Here is a 15,496-nt window from a genome sequence, read left to right as displayed (position 1 = left end):
AGGGCACTCCAACCCTTCTTGGAAGAGTTCAGAGTTCCCAAATGAATTTAAATGTATTTCAAGAGACTTTGCACAGAGCTCTGTGTGGAGCCACAACAAAAAGGTCAGCTGAATTATGCCAGATGGTCTTGCTCTCTGAACCACCACAAAGTATTTCTTAGCTGAGCATGCACAGTTCCCAAAAGCATGGTAAAACACTCTTCCCAAGTTTAAGGCACTTTCACAAAGCTGATTCCCAAGGTAGCAGTTCCATTTTGTACAAAAATAATACGCTTATTATAAAATAAAGTGAGTGCATTATATGGATTTTGGATGTGCTAAAAGCATGGGCTACTCCAAGCGATTCTTGGAAATGAATAGTAAACCAATCTGGACATTTTAGAATAAGAATTGAGCAAGAGGACTACACCACTGAAAGTACTCGTGGAAGGATAACTTTGCTTTTAAGAAATAGATAGGGTATAACCATTTTAGACAGGCTGAACGTTTTTCTTGGTCACAGAGACAAGACACGTCCACACTGATGATACTGTCTAGCCTGGAAGTATGCCCTGAAATCTACTTATTCACGTGACAAACTAAATCAAATTTCCAACCGAGCTTTTGGTAAATCTCGTTGGTAGACGAGCAATGCAGTGCAGTGACTAGGTAAATACATGACTATACCTAACATTCTAGTCTTATCAGGTAATCTTCCATATAATTATACCGTGGTAGTGCTTTAACAATCATTAACACAGTCTGATACTTTTCATCTATTTAAATTTAATATTTGTAAAGTGCTTTAACGCTGCCTGAAGGAGAGAACTAAAGAAAAACTTGTTTGTTTCTTCTCTTCTGTAAGTACTAAAAGGTAAGTTTACCCCTCAGTCTGCCATACAGCAGGATGTGTAATCATCTGTGCACAGCCAATGGCATATGAGTTCACTTGAGTATGGACTCACTTTTGAAAAGTGGTACTTAGCATCTGAAGATAAGAGTCAGAAGGTTAAATAAAATAAGTCTACAGATAATTCTCTACATTTATGTTTTTGTTTCCAAGAAAAAAGTAGGCTGACCTTCAGAAGGTATTGAGCTTAAAATAAGTATCCATTGATTCCAAAAGGGATGTGGAGAAAGGCCAGCAATTTTGAGACAGTAACAGTTAGTCATTAAATAAAGACTTAGGTATATATTTTACTCTCTAATTTCTGAAAATCTTGACCTATATTTCAGTAAGCTCATAACCAACCAGATGTTAGGTGAGTATAATTCCAGTTTATGTGCATTATTTAATCTATCAAAGCATCACAAACTGCCCATGCCCGAACTAATTATTGCATAACCTTATTGCTATCACTTACACCCTTTATAACCCTATTCCTGTTGTCATTACTTAATGTAGCCTTCCTAAAATCATACTGTAATCTCTTCAGAGAGCTCATCTCTTCATAAGAACTATAAAAATCCATTGAGTACTGCAGGAATAATTAACATAATTTTTGTTGGTAATTAGTTGCAAGAACATGGTTGTCCAGTCCAACAGTCACCAGATACTACAGAAACCTTAGCAAAACTTAGCAGCTTAACAAGTCAGTTAATATTCTCAGTCTGCATCATTACGGTTATGCAGCTATTTCTACCACCTAACACTGATATACAAGTGATTTGTAGGTAGACAAAACCAAATGGAATTACATGCAAGCCTGGTCAACTCATTCAGTGCTCCTTGCACAGGATGCTCAGAGAGGCTGTGGATGCCCTGCCCCTGGAGGTGTTCAAAGCCAGGTTGGATGGTGCCCTGGGCAGCCTGGTATTAAATGGGGTTGGTGGCCCTGCCTGCAGAAGGGCATTGGAGCATGGTGATCCTTGAGGTCCCTTCTAACCTTACCCATTCTATGACTCTTTTTTTCAAAAATGCTTATTATAATCTAGAGAAAAGGAGAAGAAAACTAATAATGTGAATTTCAACCTGCGTCTGTATTAAGGATTAATCTGCATTCCCAGCATAAATGTCCCAGGACTTGGTACCTAGTTAGACTGATAATAATATAATAATAATAATATAATCAGATCACAGAAAATGGACACAAGCGTCCACCACTAAGAACAAATTCAGGATGTTGACAGAAGTGTCAGGGTTCTATAAGCATCTCATAACTCTTCAGACAGTGATTACTTTGGCCCTTTAGTGCAAGAAGCGGCATATATTACACTTCAGAGTGTTCAGAGGAGGGCTACGAAGCTGGTGAGGGGTCTGGAGCACAGGCCACAGGCCTTATGAGGAGTGGCTGAGGGAGCTAGGATTGTTCAGCCTGGAGAAGAGGAGGCTCAGTGGAGACCTTATAGCTCTCTATAATTTCCTGAAGGGGGGTTGTAGTGAGCTGGGGGGTTGGACTCTTCTCTCGTGTAATCAGTGATAGAACTAGAGGGAATGGTTTTAAGCTGCATCAGGGGAGATTCAGGCTGGACATTAGGAAGTATTAATTTTCGGAAAGAGTAGTCAGGCATTGGAATGCGCTGCCCAGGGAGGTGGTGGAGTCACTGACCATGGGAGTGTTCAAGAAATGCTTGGATGTGGTGCTGAGGAATATGATTTAGCCTGGAAGTATTGGTAATGGTTGGACTAGATGATCTTCTAGGTCTTTTCCAACCTTGATAATTCTGTGATTCTGTGATTCTGTGATTCATTCTCCATTGCATTCACTACAGTCTTGCTCTGTAAATTCAGATTGCCATTTGTTTTCCTCCTGGTCTTGCCCAGATTGTAAAGCAGGATGTACCTCTAGCCTCTCCCTTGATTTCACACCACTTTTCTCCTCTCCCTGTTCTAACTTTATGGCTTTCTCCACTCACACATGTTCCAAAATGACACAGACATTACTCATGGATTATGGTAAATAACACCAACAAGAGTCCAAATGTCTCATTCAGAAATCAGTGCAAATACAGAATCAGTGTATTCCAGACAGGTACAACTGTTTGTTTCACCTCCTGGAGCCCATATCTGGATGCTGTGCCACCCATTCTCCCATGCCCTAAAAGCAATGAATGAGTTAAAATGAACAATGAATAATTTTATAAAGAAACCACCAGGAATGTGTATTCCTACTGGTTTGTCTTTCTGGCTACATTTGCCTTTTGAGAATACCAGTTGGGAAAATTGTTTAGAACTCAGACACACAGAACAATAAAACCACTAAACTGAACATAAAGTTAGTGTGTAGATGGAACAAGTTACAGCTGCATTAAGGAAAAGCTGGGTAGCAGTGCACGAGAGAAACATAGAAGGGGTTCCAGAGCCGTGATCAAATAGATGCTTTGAATATAAAGCAAGCTGTTTATTCATAGTTATTCCTTTTCAGAAAGAGAAACACAAGCCCTTCTGATAACTACTTTGTGTTACTATCTACGATTGCTACCGAGTTAAAAATCTTTCCAAAAGACTGAGACCTAGTAGCATTATAACTGTAACCAGAATAATGCACCAGAATCAGAGAAACAAACACAGTAGAAAATCTTCAGTTAACTAAACTATTTGAAAACAAACCAGTAAATCCAACACTGTTTCTCCTGTGAATGCCATTCAGCATGCTTTTCCCCCCTCCTTCCGTCCCCAAAGAGCAAAATCCTACTGTGCAGTGCCTTCTGAAGGCTGTCTGCCTGCTGTCCTTACTGCCCACCTACCGTAGGGAGCAGCTCCTCCCACCTGCACATAAAAGCCAAGTGCATGCTACCAGCAGCTGATCAGAGCACTTTCTCAGCCCTCCACTGTTTTGAACCAGTGATCTTCTCTCCTTGGATCTTGTGCACTCAAGGTAAGGTTACTGCTGCTTCAGGTTTCTGTTCTAACCAGCTATCGTGAGGAAGTCTTAATGTGAACGAACTCTAGCACTGCCTTACTGGGTGGTGCTGGCAGGGTGCTTTGCTTTTTATTTTTTTTAAGATGCAGTGTCATCTGACAGTTAAGTTAGTAACAATCTGTTGTTGTGGCAATGAAATAAAAACAGACCTTGCTGGGAAACACTGTGTGGCTGAGAAATGGTCTTCTTTCTGATGGCTTTTTGAAGAGATTAGTATCCCCTGGCCACTCCTAACTATGTATTACTCCTCTCAGTAGTCTCAGTCCAGTCGAAGTTATTGGGGGAAAAAAAAGTACACTTTAGAGCTGCCTTAGGTTTGAAGGAAAAAAAAATAGCTTAGTGATAAGTCAAAGTGCTGACTCAAGAAAGGATCTTTTTAGTACTATAACTGTTATTATATACGAGGCAGGCTGAGACAGTTTTGCGAATGAAGTGCACCTTCACAGGTTTCACTGCCCTTTAAAAAAACATATCATTGAACTTAGGCTCCCACAGGAGCACAGTAATAAGGCTAATGGAGTTTGCTATATGGTGTCAAATATGCTTAAAGGACATGTTCCACAAGCAAAATTCTGCTTCTTGGAACAGACTTCTTCTGTCTATGAAATCTGTTAATCAATTTGAATTGCATTTTATCAAGGTTGCCCACGTAGGTATTTCTAATGCCACAGGAAGGAGTAGTTAACTGTCTCATGCAGACAGCTGCTGAATAGTTGAAACAGTAAAACATAAGTGCTTTCAAAACTGTGTTTGCACTCCCCTCTGTTCATGTATCATCCTCTCAGAGATGAATCTATTACTGAGTAGTGTTCTTACGTTGTGTCAGTGCGCTTTTAACAGTCACCTGCTTAAAGAAACTCCATCGCAGAAATAAATCCTCATTGTAGAATGCTTCTACAGTGCTCAGGGATGAGAGAGCATGAACTACTGAATGCAAGCAGTGCATGCTGACTGTAAATAGTTTGTTTATATTATATGTAATTCACTCTGCTGTTCAGGTAGTTTCCTTTTTGAAAGCCAAACATTTCTCTGAAGAAAGAATTATCTCCATGCATATCTGTACTCACAGTAGCTGAAATTTTTAAAGCTACAACTCTGTATAATATCAGCAGAACTCTCCTCAAAAGACCTTTTCCTGCATACTGTAAGAGATTCTTCTCTTTATTTTACATGTTATTTGTTGTATCTAATGGAGAAAAGAAAACATTGCCTTCAGCTACTTGCCTGGAAGATTACATAAGTAACTTTGCTTAAAAAAAAAAAAAAAAAAGTAACTATTCAAAACAAAGTACAGTGCTTTCTACAGCAGGATTACAGGAAAACTACATTTGCATCCAGGTAATCCATGCAAGTTGCCTATAGAAAACATGAGCAAAATCATTGAATTCTATTCCTATAACAGGTATTCTGTCTTTAAGCAACCAAATTTTATTCCTTAGTTAACACTGGATTTTTATAGTAAACCCCCCTTCCATCTACTAAAAGTGCCCCTCTTGTAAAGCACAGATATGTGATTCTAAGTGCAAAGCATATAGAATTTGCATCTAAAATCTGGCAGTGAAGCCTCCACTTTCATACAGAACTTTAACAGATAAATCAACTCCTATTGGAGCATTTTTTTTCAATGAAAAAAAAAAAATAATTAAAAATGCATTTGCCACAAGAAATGTGTATATAGCAAAATACCTTTTATTAAAGCCTGCTGTGAAATGTGATGTTTTGGCATTTCAAAAATGGATTGCAGGGCATATTAGGAAAACTCCACTGAAAGGAATGTATCTAATTTAGATCAGAATCTCCTCTGAGCAATTTCTCTGTTAGGCTGAATAGATCATTCAGCTGAGCATCATTTGGCAGCAGGGAGTGAAGGGAAACTGTAACCAGCTTATCTCCTGGAGTACTTAGGTATCTAGAAATGCCTTTATTGACTCATGTGCTCATCTGAAACTCCTATTTTAAAATCAAAACGTACTGATAGTAAGATAAAAACATCATCACTTTAAAATAAGCCTATAACCAGAATCAGAAGTAAAAGAGAGTCAGTGGGAGAAAAAGGAATTCAGATATATATATTTTTCTTGAGTGATGACCACAATATTGAATTTATTTATTTATTTATTTTCTACTACAGACCATCCAATTGTTCAGAAGGCATTCTCAGCCACTTCTCTTGGTGGTGGCATTTGAGAGTTGTTGTTTTATTCTGGTGTTCCTTTAGGGCACAAATGCCCAGTGAAATTACTAGCATAATTCCTACTGCTGTTACAAATGCTAGGCTAGATGTCTGAAAAAGTTATACCTGTGAAGGCTGAACTACTTAGTCAGTGGCCTGCTGTTTCCACTGGCTCTGAGACATTCTGTTCTACACTGATTTATTTTCACTGCCTCTTTGTGATGCAGAGATATGTTTCCTCTGGCCATTCTGATACTCTGAGGGCTATCCCAAAAGCACCGTCTTTATTTTATGTTGTACGTAACATCAGAGGTGAATGTTGGTGGTATTGCAGTAGAAATTAAACCTTCCCACCAGCATTCCCTTACATGTTGTCGCTGTGTGACAGATGACAGCAGTGGTACAGTTGGAGAAAATGGCATCTGGCGTGGAGGTGTGGGTAAAGCAAAGGTATATCATTAAATTCTTCCGTGTGGAAATAAAATGGCACCCATTGTCATTAATCGACACTTGCTGAACATTTATGGAGTTCAAATGGTGGATGTGAGGTGATGGTATGTTTCAGTAGCGGCAACAGTTAGAGTAGATCAACACCTCCACTGGTTCATATAGTTACGAGTGTGTCATGAAAGCTCCTGTTCATCACTAGCAAAAATGCACAACTAATGCTGGCAAATATGTTGAAAAATGATATTTTGTATCTGAGACTTTGCTTTATGAAATAGTGTAAATGTGTTCTTTGTAACTGATGTTGTTTCCATGGAAATAAATAGCGCTGAAAGCAATGCCCATCTATATAAATACATGGACTGTTTGGCTCATGGTCACAGTGGAAATTCATTGCAGAACAGAGTCAGATTTAGCTCTTAAGGGTTCCAGTCCAGTACTTTAATCCCAAGCTTCATTTTGAATTCAGCCTTATAAAGTACACCCCTTTGCAGCTGATCTGTCTTTGCAGACAAAGAACATTTGCAGAACAGCAGGGAGGATTTCAGTGCCACTTCTTAACAGAGGTAATTCAATCCTAACACTTTGGATCTTCCTTTGAAATCATTTGCAACCCCCTTACCAGGATTTGAAAGTCATCCTTGGAGGGGAAATAGATACAGAAACAAATAAATAATCAAATGACCTCCCCTTTCTTATCTTCTATGGTTACCTGAGACTAGCCCACTCTTGTCAGAATGAGCAAGCAGAGATTCACTGCCATGGACCAGAATAGGCAACAACACCTGACTGTAACAGTGCGGTCTTGGTAACACAAGACTGGTCTTGCGAATGTTCCATTATCAATAAATAAATACAATTAACACATGCTTATGCTTGATTTCTGAAGTAAGTGCCCTACTTGCTTCTGGAGGTCTTGTCTATCATTCCTCTACATGGAAAGTTACCACAAAGCTTGCACTGCTCAAGAGGCAACTGGAAAATTAGTTGGGGGTGTGGGGGGAAGATTACTTGACATAGTATTACCTGCAGTAGAAGTAGGACAGTTGTTGTAAGTAAGTGAGAAAACCTGCAACACAGCGTTTTCAGCCCGTTCACTCTATGTCCTGTTATATATCTCAGGGGAGGAAGGATTACGTTTTATTGCTGAGCTTTAAATATATCCCCGTATCTGCCCTTACTCTTTTGGCCTTTCAATTACCCTAGCACATGGATTCCTTCCTTCTCCAGAGAGATAATTGTTTTTTTTTCACTGGTGTCATATTTCTAAAAGAGCACTGGTTTTCAGTGGAGTTACTGCAGTGAGGAACAAGAAAAGACAAAAGCATAGTGATGGCTTGTTCTGTCTTTGATTAAAACCAACAAATATCTGTATTCAACTGTGCAGAAGTTTCTTACTTTTACCTTTTCACTGACATGAAATCCTAGCAAATGTATATTTCCTTTTTATAGCTTTCCCTCCAGAAGGAAGTGAGATCTATTCTTTATGCTAAAAGAATTTTGCTTCGGCAAAAGTTACGAGTTTAAAAAGATAATGATGAGTCCTGATTCTGAAGCCTTTTGTGGGTCTTGTGCAATAACTCTGCCTATTCTTTGGACACATCAGTAAGCAATTGTGCTTGGTCTCCCCATACTCCTGAAATGTTGGATGTGTTTCTGTAATTGTCTTGATTTGTAATGAACTTAATGTCTCATAATTGCACCGCAGGAGATTAATACCACTGTGCAGTCTAGGGACATCTTTTGATTATTAAATCTTCATGCAAGCCCACATTTTGTAGCAAAGGCAAGACAAATATAAGTCTCTTGCTTCTTGGATGGCAGGTGAAATTGCTGAGGGGTGACATGTAATGGAGTGAGTGAGAATCAGTGCCCTCTTTTGGTTAGAAATAATATATAAAGAAGCCCTATGAGAGTGTTTATCAGTTCCCTCTGCTGGCTACAAAGCCCACAGCCAGATGAGCAGCTGTGTTTGCGGAGGCGAAGGTCTTAAGTTCTATTCCCAGTGCTATGTGCATGCGGTAAACTGATGACTGTGGTGTCTATGCACGTATGTGGACATCATTCTTCATAGGGTCTCATCAGAAACTATACTGAGTTCAACATGAGGGCACTCAAAAATAATATGGAGTTCCTGGGAGGTAAGAAGCTTTCCACAAGCATCCTAGCAGCTACACCATTCTTAATATTATGAAGCAAGAGCATCATTCTGTTATGTGTCATGCTCTACATTCAGGTTCACTCCTTGATTTTTCCACCTCTTTGGGACAAGAACACCTGTGCTCATTACGTTCAGTTTAGAGATGTCTGGTCAGTTATCACAAATATTCATAGCAAGAACACTCTAATTGGAAAGAAAGAAGGAAAGAAGAGGTATTAAGAAGACCACAGAGAAAGAAAAGAAAACCCAACAACAACAACGGAAAACCACAAAAATAAGCTATATCGATCTTTTCCACTCTCTTAAGGAAAGGCCTACATATTCTGGTTATGCAACTGGAGAAACAGGGTGTGTAATTTATGCAGCTTCTCTGAAACAAAACTGAAATGGAAAAACTAAAGTATATTGCAAACTTAAGAGGGATTTTTTTATTTTAAATAAACATCTATACCACTAAAAACGAGAATTTCCTGAGTCAGGTAGCCAACTTCACTTCAACTCCTGGAAACTTCTCATAGCAATGTATAGGATACACAAATCTATACTATGAAATCGGAATGAGTCAGAACTAACAGTCTGACATACTAGAAAACAAATGTATTTTAAAAGTCAGATTTTTGAAACATCTGCAGCATGTTTCCTGCTAACTATAAAAGGAACCTCTTTTTCTAGACCAAGATACTGCTCTGTCCTTATTTCAGAGTAAGAAGTGGCCATATGGTACACTGAGGAGTTGCAAAGCAAATCAACATTCTAACACGATTCAGTGTTAAGAGGTGAAGCAACAGCATATATACATAAAATGCAATACAGTCGCTGAAATATCATTTACTTGATATAATTTTCAGTGGGACAGAATGATGATGGCACAGCTCTGGGCCCGGGGATGCTCAAACCAAATGCAATCAGCTTACCTCTGAAAAAACTAGCAGTCAATTCTGTTTATGCCAGCAAAGGGCTTACCTCTGTTCTGGTCCTCCATTCTTCCCACCACATGCAGAGCTCCAGTGAATGTGGAATATCAGAACAAGGATCTTTTATGTAGCTCAGAGAGCAGAACTTTTCCTTCAGTTTGCCTTTGGGAAAAAAAAAGAAAAAAGGAGAAGAAAGTGTTCATATATTTCCCAGCAAAAGAATAAGGTGAACTTAGTCCAACTCTCAGATGATGGACATTAATATAAAACACACAACTGGGACCTCTCTTGGCAAAGCTCAGCAAAAAAATAAGTCAGAAAGTAGTTAATTTAGGTCAAAGTTGAGAAATAAAAGCGGGCTTGCAGGAGAAATTTATGTTGCCAACACTGATATCTGTCACCTGTACTGTGGATAAAAAGCAAATAAGCTAAGAGTGGTTAAGCAAATACACCCCACAAGTACTAGCAGTTGCACATAACGTATTTTAGAAAATGAAGGAAAAAAAGACAACACTCAGTACTTATTTGCTTTCAGTCAGTGGCTTGAATTGAATTTACCATAGTAGCACATCACATTGTTCGCTGCAGAAAAATGCAAAGTTAGGCCTTTAGGACTAAGTCTCTTGTGCTTTACTGGTTCCAAAAATGTCAGTGCTTGTCAAAGTGTTTTTGAAATAAAACCAAAAGCATGTTAATAAAGTGAACTTTCCAAGACAATGCTGGCCAAAACCGATTCTTAGATTTCTTTTCAGTAACAAACTGCCTCTGCGGTTGCTGAACTGATAGGGAGGAGGATTTAAAGGGCCAAAGCCAAATTCTGGTCAACTCAAAGGGGGTAAAAAATAAAGTAAAAAATAGAGCTCTCAAACAGAGCACAACCTTCCAATGAATCAAAAGATTTTTGCTGAGAGTGGGCAGAGCTTAGCAAAATCCAGCTGAGCTTTCAAAAATGCCTGTAATCACTATTAGGCTCCCCTTGGAGGTATTTTGAGACTGTAATACTTGTGGGTATGATTGGTGAGGTGCTGCTGTAGGTTACTGGACAAGGCTCAGTGCTTATGTAATTTAGAACTCACGAGCTGAGCATCGGCACACAGGACCTACCCTGTTTATTTGTTAATTCCCTAAATGAACTGATGATACATCAAAAGGATTGTCCCATCTTACTCTGGCCTTCCTCAAAAAATAGCTCCAGAAATAGGCTCCAGTGAAGAAAGAAGGTATTGGTGATGAACCGAGTTCCCACTGTGCAGACAAGCTGCTTGCAAGTCTGAGTGGAGAGATGTCTGAACTGTTTGGCTGTATGCACATCTGTAGCAGCAGCTTCTGTCTCCCACTGAAGAGTTCTACAGTAGCTGGATGCTCCGTGCCAGTTACAGGAATCCCTGCAGTCTGCCATCCCCAGCCAGTACAGCTGGCATTAGGAGTCCTGTGCTGACATTAGGAGGCCTATGCAGTACAACCCAAGTTGTCACTGTAGAGGTGCTTTCTTGGTTCTTGCTCTCAGGAACTCCTACAGGCTACTATTATCTTTGGGGATCTGAGCATAGCGCATTACCTCAGGGAACACAGAAAGCATTTTAGGATCACTCTCTAAGCTTGCATTACCAGCCACAGCTAAAAATTTCGTTCATAATATCCCAGTAATAAAAGTGTATGTCAGCATCTAAGCCTGATATTTGATTAAAGATTCATTTTCCAGCAGTAAAGTTTTATTTTGTACTGGTATAAATTTACCAGATGACTTTAAAGCTTTAGTTTAAAGGAAATCCACTCTGCTCTGCTTTTCTAATGTCACAAGGACTGCCTATTGGTTTCAGGAGAGCAGTCTAAAACAAGCTGCAAGCAGTATCTAAAACCTAACCAACTTGTTCTTTTTGGCACATGGCTCTCAAGGCATAGCTCTGTTCCACAGACAGAACAGGATGGCTCTTAGATTCAAATTTTGAACACAAAAACTGCCTTTCACTGAGTTCAGAATTAACTTGCAATGAATATTTTTTATTCTCCTTTTGAAACCCCCTATTTTCAACATCACATCTGTCACTCGTATGTCGAATGCTCTCAAGAACGCAATACAAAAGGTCTGTGAGACACAAGTTAAACAAATTTAATTTGCAACTGCTCAGAGACATTTTCTCTGCTACTCTTGCTTTTAACTTTCTATTAACTGCTCGTGTCAGGAAAACAAGGGTCTGAAAAATAAACAAGTGGAAGTCTATGATATTTTCAGTGTTCCATTCATCACACGTACTGAGAGCCGGAATTTTAGCGTGAGGGATGCTCACAACATTCAGCCTTAACCCTCAATAATAATGAAGGTGCTCTGACTACATGCACAAGAAGCTGCTCCTTTAGCCACTGCTGAGGCTGACTCACCTGCTGCTCCACAGGGCACATGGGGCTGAGAGGGGTGCAGCCCTCCCTTTCCTGCATTCCCCTCCCTGCTGCCCAGCACCACGGGGACAGACATTTCAGCTCGCTCAAATATGAAACGTCTTTGAGGCCTCCATAAAGACACGAACTGTCATACCTGAAGCCCCAATGCTCTCAAGGTGGTGTTTTGTGAAGCTGATTCAACCTGCTAGATTGCACTTCAAAACAAACAAACAAAAAAAGAAACCAAAATCGAACTAACAAACAAACAAAAACCCCACCAAATAATCCAAAACAATAATGAAAACCCTACTTTTGTAGGCATTAAGCACCTGCCCCCCAACCCATCCCCTCAGCAGCAGGGTGTCCCCACTACCATTAATTGCCATTGCATGGCAACAGGGCATCCCACCCTCAGTGCACTGTGGGCAGGGCCAGAGCACTAGGCAGCCCTGCTTGTTGCCCCTGCCAGCTGGATCAGACCCTGTGTATTATGTTCACGCCTTCTGTCTCCCGTTGTTGTGCTGTGGTGGGGTCAGCGCCACGTCTGCCCATAGGGCGGTCAGAAAAGTGATGTGGAGCCTGCCCTTCCCTTACCCAAAAGGAGGGGTGAGGGTTGAGGAGCGCAGAAACTCCCTGCAGCCCAGTCAGCTGAGGAGCGTTTATGGAAACAATGCGTTTGAGGTTTTTTTGGGTTTGGGATATACAGCCCAGGGGCTTCGCTTCTGCGTGCCAGCCCTCAGTGCCCCTCGGAGAAGGATCTGGGCAGCATTAGCACACACAGATGCTGACAGTACTGGAAGGCCAAAATGGGGGAGGAGAGGGAGTTGAAGCTTCTCTGTCAGCTGGAAAGAAAATGTTGCATCCTGTGAGAGGGCCGCTCAGCACGCACAGCGGGAGGTGCAGGGCCTTTCAGATTTCTCCCATCTGGAGGCAAAATTGAGGACACTGTGAATTTTAAAGTAAACTAGAGTTAAAGTGCCCATTTCAAAGGCAAGGTTCTTGGAAAACCCCAGGAAAGCCCCAAAATAATGCCGTATGTGGGTATCCAGTCTATAAGGAGAGCAGCCGATCTTTTAAATTAGAGATCCGAAAACACCAAAACTCCCACATGAACCACCAGACACTTCTTGTCTGCTGTGACAAAAGAAAACAATAAAACTGCTGCATTCAGAGGCAGAGAGGAGGCAAACAGCTGCACAGAACAGCTTTATCATTTCTTTCCAAAGAAAATGGCCTGCCCTGCATTGTTTGTTGCAAAGGTTTTTCAAGGTGCGTCATTGTGATCTCTTTGTTACATCCCCTAGCATGGCAGAGCCCTGCCTCACTCTTGGGAGTTTAAGGCAAATAAAAGCAGCTCCTGAACTTGACGTCCTGTAAATCTTACATACAGTAAAGCTGATTCCTGGATCCTGCTCTATTCCCTTTATCAGACTCCTTCTTACATAGGTGATTGGTATGTCTGGAAAGATATGACGCTACAAACACTTTACCTCCCTCTCCTGACTGCAAAGCATCACCTACATAGACTAATGAATTTATCCTTACAAGCACCCTGGCAGCATCACTCTCATTTTTTAAGGAACCGAGGCACAGAGAAATTTGTTATGTAGCATTCCAAGGGACAAGCCAGATTCTCAAGTGTCTTCCCATCATGATGGAGACTGGTGGGAGAGCTCAGTTCGTACAAGGGCACCTCAACTAGACCCACATTTTCAGGAGTGCTCAGCACCCAGTAGCTCTCACAATGGCACTCACAGCCAGTTTTTCTGAAGAGTCCCTTTGATCATCTGGCCACTGCTTCGATGGAAGCAGAAAGCTTTTGAACAACCTGATCCTGTTTGTGGGTGCTGAGCACTTCTCAAAATTCTTGCTTAAGTGACCCAGCCAAGGATGCGGACGAAAATTTGAGCAGACCTCACTTTGCTTAATGCCTGGGCCAGTGAATTAACCACAGGCGTATCCTTCCATCCTCAGCAAGGAAAGAATAGGCACTAGTTGGGGCAGGAATCATAATGCCAAATAACTGCCAGTACCCCATGCCTGCCAAGAAAAATGCCCAGATACCTGTGGGCAAGCCAGACAGCCACATTTCGGTACCTTCCTGAGAAGGGATTATTCCCAATAGCACTGCCAGCATCTGGCAACCTGGATTATGCTCTTTCCAGATGTACCTATTTCTTTCTGGGAGAAAACTATTGTGAACATGCTCAGGCACACCCTCCCTGCTCTTCAGTAAAAACAGCAGCTATCCAAACACTCTGCTGTCTCCATTATCCTTAGAGAGCCAGGCACACTTGGGCAAGACAGCAGTATTTTGTGTAATTATTAAGAAGCAGTGGTCGAGTCAGTGAAGATTCTTGTTTTCATGGAATATTTCATTCATTTCTGAACATAAGCAACCACTTAGCTGCAGTTGTGCTAGATGCAGAGGAGGAAACACATGCTATTCTTGGCTGGACTGTACCTCTGTGGGAAGCAGCAGCAGCAGCCTCCTTACAAGTCTCTGTCGGCTACATGATTTAGCTACACTTGTGACTGTCCTAAACTTCAAGCAAGGACATGCCTCCAGATTCTGAGAACCACCAAATGTGAAGGCAAGCAAAACACCCAAAGGTAGTCTGGAACCTTTATCTCATATTCTGTTCACCTGAGGCCTGTTTGCAGACAACACTCTCCAAAGCCATGCATTCCAAGCTACTTTAGAAATCCCTCTCCAGGCTGACCACTTGAGATGCTGTCACTCAACATTAGCTTGTTGGGCTGAGTATTGCTGGCCCCATCTCAGCATCAAGCTTTTATTAAGTGCTTCCTTATCTTTGGCCCAAGTTTTCAGACCACCTCCCAATTTAGTCTCTAACCAGTCTGCTAATAAGAAGATAAGGCACTCAGTCTGTCGTGGTTTTAAGGAAGCAAAAATATAATACACTGACTATTGAATGAAAACATTTACAGAGAAATAGTTTTGTAAAACAGTTCTGACTAAGCTGTTGCTTAGGACTGAACTCAAGCTATGTAAGCCAAAAAATGCAGCTGCATCTTTTCTAGCCGAACCTAGGAACAGCTACGTGTACTGGAAAAACCTTTGACTGGAGAGAAAAAAAAAAACAGTAAGGATACTGTCCTAATAAAGGACTATATCTGGAAGCAAGTGTGAGCATTTGTTTCCTGCTACGTGGGGTCTCATACCTGTAACGAAGCAAAGAAAGTGATGTGGTCTACATTTTAATTGCTAAAAAACAGTGCTTTCACTTCATTCTGACATCTGTTGCAGAGACTTTTGTAATAACAGTTACGGTCACTTCAGAGCAATACCACAAGCAAGTTTTACAGCATTTATAAACAGCAAAACTGAGGTAGAAAGGGATGAGCTCATGCAGCATGTTTATGCAGGGAGTTAATTGCACATGGTTTAATGTAGAAAGTGTTAGGCAGCACCACTGGCAGAACTTAGATTACTATTAGTAATTCTGTAGGCCTTCAGTATTTGTCAGCAAATTCAAGACTAGAACTTGTCACTTTTTCTCTCTCCCATCGTGGGCCCAGTTCTAGAAGTCTGCCTTAGTTGTTATTTCCTCCGAAC

The 15,496-nt window shown here is 40.9% G+C and overlaps 1 protein-coding gene across 2 annotated transcripts in view; it reads left to right on the top strand.

Annotated features, from left to right (window-relative positions):
• The first annotated feature begins 3,667 nt into the window (after positions 1-3,667).
• Positions 3,668-15,496, top strand: part of COL8A1 (collagen type VIII alpha 1 chain) — an 82,445-nt gene continuing 70,616 nt past the window's right edge. For both annotated transcript variants that reach the window (XR_004308977.1, XM_015876563.2), the window contains exon 1: positions 3,668-3,797. The gene's annotated coding sequence lies outside the window, so the exon portion shown is untranslated. The remainder of the gene's footprint in view (positions 3,798-15,496) is intronic.

Source organism: Coturnix japonica, chromosome 1 (assembly GCF_001577835.2).
Source record: "Coturnix japonica isolate 7356 chromosome 1, Coturnix japonica 2.1, whole genome shotgun sequence".
NCBI classification, from domain to species: Eukaryota; Metazoa; Chordata; class Aves; order Galliformes; family Phasianidae; genus Coturnix; species Coturnix japonica.
This window is presented reverse-complemented; position numbering and strand designations above follow the sequence as displayed.